Source organism: Triticum urartu, chromosome 4 (assembly GCF_003073215.2).
Source record: "Triticum urartu cultivar G1812 chromosome 4, Tu2.1, whole genome shotgun sequence".
In the NCBI taxonomy this organism is placed as follows: Eukaryota; Viridiplantae; Streptophyta; class Magnoliopsida; order Poales; family Poaceae; genus Triticum; species Triticum urartu.
In genome coordinates, this window is record NC_053025.1 from 206,615,476 (window position 1) to 206,623,294 (window position 7,819).

At 41.3% G+C, this 7,819-nt stretch overlaps 1 long non-coding RNA gene across 2 annotated transcripts; it reads left to right on the forward strand.

Annotated features, from left to right (window-relative positions):
• The first annotated feature begins 3,392 nt into the window (after nucleotides 1–3,392).
• LOC125551311 lies at nucleotides 3,393–6,662 on the forward strand. Of its 2 annotated transcripts, XR_007302413.1 has the most exons (4): nucleotides 3,393–3,921; nucleotides 4,052–4,100; nucleotides 4,238–4,401; nucleotides 4,522–6,662. It is a non-coding gene; the product is annotated as an uncharacterized LOC125551311 (long non-coding RNA). The 2 variants fall into 2 exon arrangements; XR_007302412.1 differs by having other exon boundaries at nucleotides 3,394–3,921; nucleotides 4,238–6,662.
• The last annotated feature ends 1,157 nt before the right edge of the window (nucleotides 6,663–7,819 follow it).

Sequence of the window (7,819 nt, forward strand, 5' to 3'; positions counted from 1 at the left end):
CGAAACCACCTCAAAGTTATTCTTTCCAACCAATCCGTTGGGCTATTCCTATAAGTGTCACAAACAGCCCTAGAGTTCGTACTAGAATAACACCTTAAGACATAAATCAACCAAAACCCTAATGTCATCTAGATACTCCAATATCACCTCAAGTATCCGTGGGCATGATTATACGATATGCATCACACAATCTCAGATTCATCTATTCAACCAACACAAAGGACCTCAAAGAGTGCCCCAAAGTTTCTACCGGAGAATCACGACGAAAACGTGTGCCAACCCCTATGCATAGGTTCATGGGCGGAACCCGCAAGTTGATCACCAAAACATACATCAAGTGGATCAAGTGGTATCCCATTGTCACCACAGATACGCACGGCAAGACATACATCAAGTGTTCTCAAATCTTTAAAGACTCAATCCGATAAGATTACTTCAAGGGAAAACTCAATTCATTACAAGAGAGTAGAGGGGGGAAGAAACATCATAGGATCCAAATATAATAGCAAAGCTCGCGATACATCAAGATCGTATCACCTCAAGAACACGAGAGAGAGAGAGAGATCAAACACATAGCTACTGGTACATACCCTCAGCCCGAGGGAGAACTACTCCCTCCTCGTCATGGAGAGCACCGGGATGATGAAGATGGACACCGGAGAGGGATTGCCCCCTCCGGCAGGGTGCCGGAACGGGTCTAGATTGGCTTTCGGTGGCTATGGAGTTTCTGGCGGCGGAACTCCCGATCTATTGTTCTCCCGGATGTTTTTAGGCTATATGGAGATATATAGGCGGAAGAAGTACGTCAGGGGGGCCACGAGGGGCTCACAAGGGTGGAGGGCGCGCCCCCTGCCTCATGACCTCCTCGCAGATCCCCCGACGTGCACTCCAAGTCTTCTGGGCTTCTTTCCATCCAAAAATAAGTTCCGTGAAGTTTCAGGACAATTGGACTCCGTTAGATTTTCCTTTTCTTCAAAACCCTAAAACAGGGTAAATACAGAAACTGACACTGGGCTCTGGATTAATAGGTTAGTCCCAAAAATGATATATAAGTGTATAATAAAGCCCATAAACATTCAAAACAGTAAATAATATAGCATGGAGCAATTAAAAATTATAGATACGTTGGAGAGGTATCACCGCACACGGAAAAGATCAACTTGTGTATCTTTGGGGTGCCCATTCCCCACATATATAAAGGGGATGAGAGGAGGTCGGCCCTAGGAGGGGGCGCGCCATGGGGGGAGTCCTACATGGACTCCTAGTCCAAGTAGGATTCAGTCCCCCCCTTTCCTAGTCCAAGTAGGAGAAGAAGGGAAAGAGGAGAGAAGAGAAGGAAGGAGTGGGGCGCCGCCCTCCAATTCAGACTGGGCAAGGGGGCGCGCCACCTATGGCCATCCCTCTCTCTTCTCCACTAAGGTCCATTAATCCCCCGGGGGGTTCCGGTAACCCCCGGTACTCCGGAAAATGCCTGAACCTATTCGAAACCATTCCGGTGACCAAACATAACCTTCCAATATATCAATCCTTATGTATCGACCATTTAGAGAGTCCTCGTCATGTTTGTGATCTCATCGGGGACTCCGAACAAACTTCGGTTCATCAAAACATGAAACTCATAATACAAATCGTCTTTGAATGTTAAGCGTGCGGACCGTACGAGTTCGAGAACTATGTAAACATGATCAAGACATATATCCGATCAATAACCAATAGCAGAACATGGATGCTCATATTAGCTCCTACATATTCTACGAAGATCTTTATCGGTCAAACCGCATAACAACATACATTGTTCCCTTTTTCATCGGTATGTTACTTGCCCGAGATTCGATCGTCGGTATCATCATACCTAGTTCAATGTCGTCACCGGCAAGTCTCTTTGCTCGGTCCATAATGCATTATCATGTGGCTAACTCATTAGACACATTGCTTGCAAGGCTCATAGTGATGTGCATTACCGAGAGGGCCCAGAGATACCTCTCCGATACACGGAGTGACAAATCCTAATCTTGATCTATGCCCACTCAACAAACACCATCGGAGATACCTGTAGAGAATCTTTATAATCACCCAGTTACGTTGCGACGTTTGATAGCACATAAGGTCTTCCTCCGGTATTCGGGAGTTGCATAATCTCATAGTCTGAGGAACATGTATAAGTCAAGAAGAAAGCAATAGAAGAAAAAACAAAACGGTCATTATGCTAACCTAACGGATGGGTCTTTTCCATCACATCATTCTCTAATGATGTGATCCCGTTCATCAAATGACAACACATGTCTATGGCTAAGAAAATCAACCATCTTTGATTAACGAGCTAGTCAAGTAGAGGCATACTAGGGATACTCTGTTTGTCTATGTATTCACACATGTACTAAGTTTCCGGTTAATACGATTCTAGCATGAATAATAAACATTTATGATGATATAAGTAAATATAAATAACAACTTTATTATTGCCTCTAGGGCATATTTCCTTCAAAGACCACATACATCTCATCAAAATATCGAACAAATACCCAATTCACATGATTACTTATAACAAGACTTCTCCCATGTTCTCAGGAATAAAAGTAACTACTCACAAAGCATGTTCATGTTAAAGATTAGAGGGGTATTGAATATCATTAAGGATCTGAACATATGATCTTCCACCAAATAAACCAACTAGCATCAACTACAAGGAGTAACCAACACTACTAGCAACCCACAGGTACCAATCTGAGATTTTGAGACAAAGATTGAATACGAGAGATAAAATAGGGTTTGAGAGGAGATGGTGATGGTGAACATGTTGATGAAGATTGACCCTCCCTCGATGAGAGGATCGTTGGTGATGACAACAACTTCGATTTCCCCCTCCCATAGGGAAGTTTCCCCGGCAGAATAGCTCCGCCGGAGCCCTAGATTGCTTCTGCGCAGGTTTCTCCTTGATATGGCGACGCTTCATCCCAAAAGCCTCCTTCTGATTTTTTCTAGGTAAAAACCCTTTATATAGCAGAAGATGGACACCGGCGGCTGGCCAGGGGGCCCATAAGCTCGGGAGGCGCGCCCTAGGGGGTAGCGCACGCCCCCAGGCTTGTGGCCACTTGGCGTGTCCCCTTATGTTGTTTCTTCGCGCAATATTTTTTATATATTGTAAAAAAATTAAGGACAGTAAAACTGAACCACTTCCCAGCCCTCTCACGCCCTCTGCGATTTTGGCCGTCAGATCTCGTGTTTCAACCGTTTTCAGCCGTCTGATTGCTGCTTCATCCCGTAATAATCGCTACGTGGGCTAGCTATCCTGAGGGTGTCTACTCCCGTGGAAAAATCGGTGCAATGTGGTTAATTGGGCCTCCCTCCCGCAGAAAGCCCATCTAGCACCATTATTTGCAGCGCCCGTACAGCTCCTGTCGATCACTCTAAAAAAATGTTCCTGTCGATCTCTCATCTCCCGAGTCCTCGACCTAGGTTTCGATGAGCCGCCGCCATCACCGACACCGCCGTAGACCGCGTCCTGGTCTGGCTTCTTAGCCCTTGTTCGCCGCACGACCCGGCAGCGCGTCCTCGCTTCTCCCTCCTCCGGTCCTCCTTCCTCCACATCCAGCGGGGCCTCCTCCCTATTCGCCCACGGCCTCCTGTACCTCGTCGCCGTCCGCCGGCTGCTCGCCCACCGCATCCTCGCCCAGCACCTCGTGTAGCCATATCCCAGAGCTCGAAGACGCCACCCGGTGCCGGCGCACTTATAATAGCCACGACGGCTGGCCATGAGGAGGAGGAGGAAACCCTCGGCCACGGATTCGAGCGCTTCGATGCTGCCATAGCCGTGGCCTCCGAGCATAAATGTTGAAAGCCACATAAATATCCAACACCAAGCTCCTCATGTGGGACTGCGCTCAGATGGACCTTGCTGCCACCGTCTCTTTAGGGGAACAGGTACATGCTCATGATTTTTTTATCCCCTCCTCTCCCCAATCCCTCTCCCAAAACTCACTTCCATTAGTGATTCAGCGTTGATCTGCAGTCAATATATATCAAAGATGATTTTCTTCTAATAATTGTGCAGGTCTGTGAAGGAAAGGAAAAGAAAAGGAATAAGCTGCAGTAAAATTTTGGTGAAGAACTTTTTTGCCTTACCTTGTGAACATGCTGGTCCTCAGATTTTGATTATTGATGATTTGTAGTTCATACATGTTTTTATATTCGATCACTTCATTTGTTCACATACTACTTGATGTTGCATACTCTACAGTCAAATCACCACTTTGAGAAGAAGAGGCCGGTGCAGGCGCTCATGGACCAGTTCGGCCTGCAGGACCTGGCCAATACCGTGTCAAGTGTTGGTGCGTGTCCGCATGGACACCATCGACACACATAGGAACGGTTCGGTTCAGCAGCAGCAAGCACATCCAGCAGGTGCGACCTCCATGCTCGGGTGACAACAACGACCAGCATCGTAGAACAACAATCCGCTTCTACTCACCTTGCCTCTGCCCCCTTGCTACAGTTCCATGCTTTGATAATGCATTAATACAGCCATGCAGGGAAAACAAATAGGAAAATTGACGTTGCTCTCCACACGGAAGCCTACAATCATGAACTTTTCCAATTTTGCAAAGTTTGGAGATGATTGAAATCTGCATGCATAGAAGCATTTGAAGTAAATCAGGTTTGAATGGTAGGTACCATATGGTAGGAAATATGTTAGGTATGGTGGTCTTCCTGAGATGCATATTTCATCATAAGCTGCCCTGAAAGAAGTACTAATATGTAGTCTCAAGTAAGAGCTTACTCTTATGCAAGTAAAAGCTGGTCACAACATTCTAATTTGTGATGACCTGCAACAATATTCAAGAAAGAGAGAATCCACTCGAGTATTAACTGCACTGCTGCCTATTCAATCAAACCAATCGTTGTTACCTCTAAATGTTTACATTATATGACATTTTGTGTCTACACTGCAAATAAGGAAGAGTTCAGCATGATTGAGCATTTGAGCATATTAAAGAAGTCCAACCGTGGTGCTTAATTCATTCTATATTTTTTTGGGTAATCATGAATTTCATCTTATGATCTGCACTAATAACAAATGCACCAGCTCAGATTTTTTCCATCTACAGAACTACTCCCTCCGTTCCAAATTACTCGTCGCAGAAATGGATGTATCTAGAACTAAAATACATCTAGATACATCCATACCCACGACAAGTAATTCGGAACGGAGGGAGTATTAAAGTAAAGATAGCCTATTGTTGGGAAGAAATGCTAACATATTGGATTCTTATAGCATCATAGAGAGCAGGTGGGGCTCCCCAAGCCATGATAGCATGCAGCGTCAAGGGCCTGCAGTTTTTTCCTTCAGTTCTTGCAACAGCAAGGTCATTGTCTACAACTATCTTTAATTTGTACATCTATTGGAAGAAAAATCTGAACTTACATCCCCTGCTAAGCCTGATATGGTGTTCCTGCACAGTTTGTAGATCTTGGTCAGTTTCTGCATGTTTTGTTGATTTTTTTCTTCAACATTATACATGACCACATGCAGAATATAGATACAACTCTCAAGGTAATTTCTCTTTGTTATGTACTGCAAATTATTTTGTGTGATAAAGTAACCATTTGGAAAAATCAGAAGTCCACACGCTTGTCATAAAAAGATAACTACGAACCTTACTTCATATGTTATCGACAATGAAAGCAGTGGTTGAAGCTCATCTAGAACTGTGAAGTTTATCCTTGAGAAAAACTTGTGTCATCTGCCCAGCTGTTGTGGCGCTACTCATCCTTGTTTAGTTAGGCAACTAACCAATAATGTGTTGCTACTTGCTATGCACAAGATATATCCACTTTTGAAAAATGTGATGTTGCATTCTTGTGATCTGGCGTCTTCCTTTGGACTTGCATGATGTTGTAGTACCCTTAATTCTCTTATCTGTATTGTAGACCATTGCGAAATATATTATTCATGTTGCACTTGCATGATGTTGTAGTACCCTTAATTCTCTTATCTGTATTGTAGACCATTGCGAAATATATTATTCATGTTGCACTATTGCTCATGTGTTTAGAGTTTAGACAGAATATATGTGAACATGTTTAGCTGATGTGCTAAAAATGTTTGTGTTGATAATAACTGCTTATTCATCATATAAAATAAAAACACCATATGCCACTTAAATCCTAACAGGGGAAGCTATACTCAGATGGAAACAATTCATGTGCCTCTTTACATAGATAGCCATTTCTATTAATTATATCAAATTGAGTGGTTTTAGTGGACAGTATTAGAACCAGATTAGCGGCATAGATCGATACAATTATTTACACATATCTCTTAGAGATTTAATATTTTTTTTAATCGAGGTTACTTGTGTGAGTTATTTGTTGTTAAAAGACTAATGTGATGATACACTTGTATGTATAGGGATGTATTTCTTTTTTTGCGGGAAATATGTTTACTGATGTAAACTTGCACCACACCCATGTAATACAAATATATGTGTACATGTACACTATACTAAATAGCATACGACCTTGTGTCTCCTAAGAGAAGCATTGCTATTTGTTAAGTATGGTGCAGAAATTCATGTTTATTTTCTTTTTATTATTCAGTTGCTCAGTTTCGTAACAAATGTACATCAAAGCTTGATATCTAACCTAAGTTGAGTTTGTCTGTCTGATTTGCGTCTTGGTTATCATGTGAGACTTCTATTTTCTTCATTACGATCTGCAATACTGTTGAATTCAATCTATTTTAGATTTTGGATTTTCCTAGGTTGTCTGATGACTTATTATTCTAGGATGAATAAATTAAAACCTTCATATTTCATGCCTATTTATGAATACACAAGTGAATTTTAGTACCATTTTATTGAAAAAATAGACGGGCGCAGCAACGCGCGCCATCAATGATCTAGTTCTCCTAAAGATTCAAGACATTTGGAGTTGTGCAGAATAGGTATCTCAGATTTGCTCCTTTTCGGTCTAGAATTCCAGAATTTCAGCTCCTTCTCCCTCTTCATATAAATCTTATAAAATAAGAGAGAAAAGGCATACGAATTGTACCATAAAGTGAAATAAAATTCATAATGCAATAAATATCAACACAAAAACATGATGCAAAATCGATATATCATCACAAAACTTAGGGAATGAAGATAGTGACCTTAAACATGGTATGACGAATAATCTAAATACTAATGATAGACTTAGAACAAGCAATTCACGACAACCATAACTAAGTTCTAAGATAACATACCAATTCATGACCACTAGTGATAAAACTAGGTAACGTAGTTGATTTAAATAAACAACACTTAGAGCACGACATGACTTAATATATATAATACCCATGTAACATGCATGGCTGAAGAAATATATAAACATATGTAAGATATCACTATATAATATATCAGCATGCTAAACAAAATGAAAATAATTAAAACATGAAATATTCCAATTAAATAAAACAAGTAAAGCTTATAGCAATTCACCACAATTCTACGCATCTCCAAAATTGGTACAAATAGATATCATACAACAAGTTGTAGACATTCTTATGAACGGTGAATATAAACAAAAGCTAGACACGAATCAGTAATTCAAGCAACACATATTATATACTTATACAATTTAAACTAAGCCTAGATTAAACATGAAGATCCTACACATGGCAGTACTTCTAAAAAATTGGTACACAAGCATAAAAGAGAAATATATGGAGTACCACCAATTATCGCACCGAAGCAATGCGTTCAACTACTTTAACAATGTAAAACAAGGGTAAAATTAATCTAGTAGATATGTTACTTCCAACATTATGAAATAATTGGGA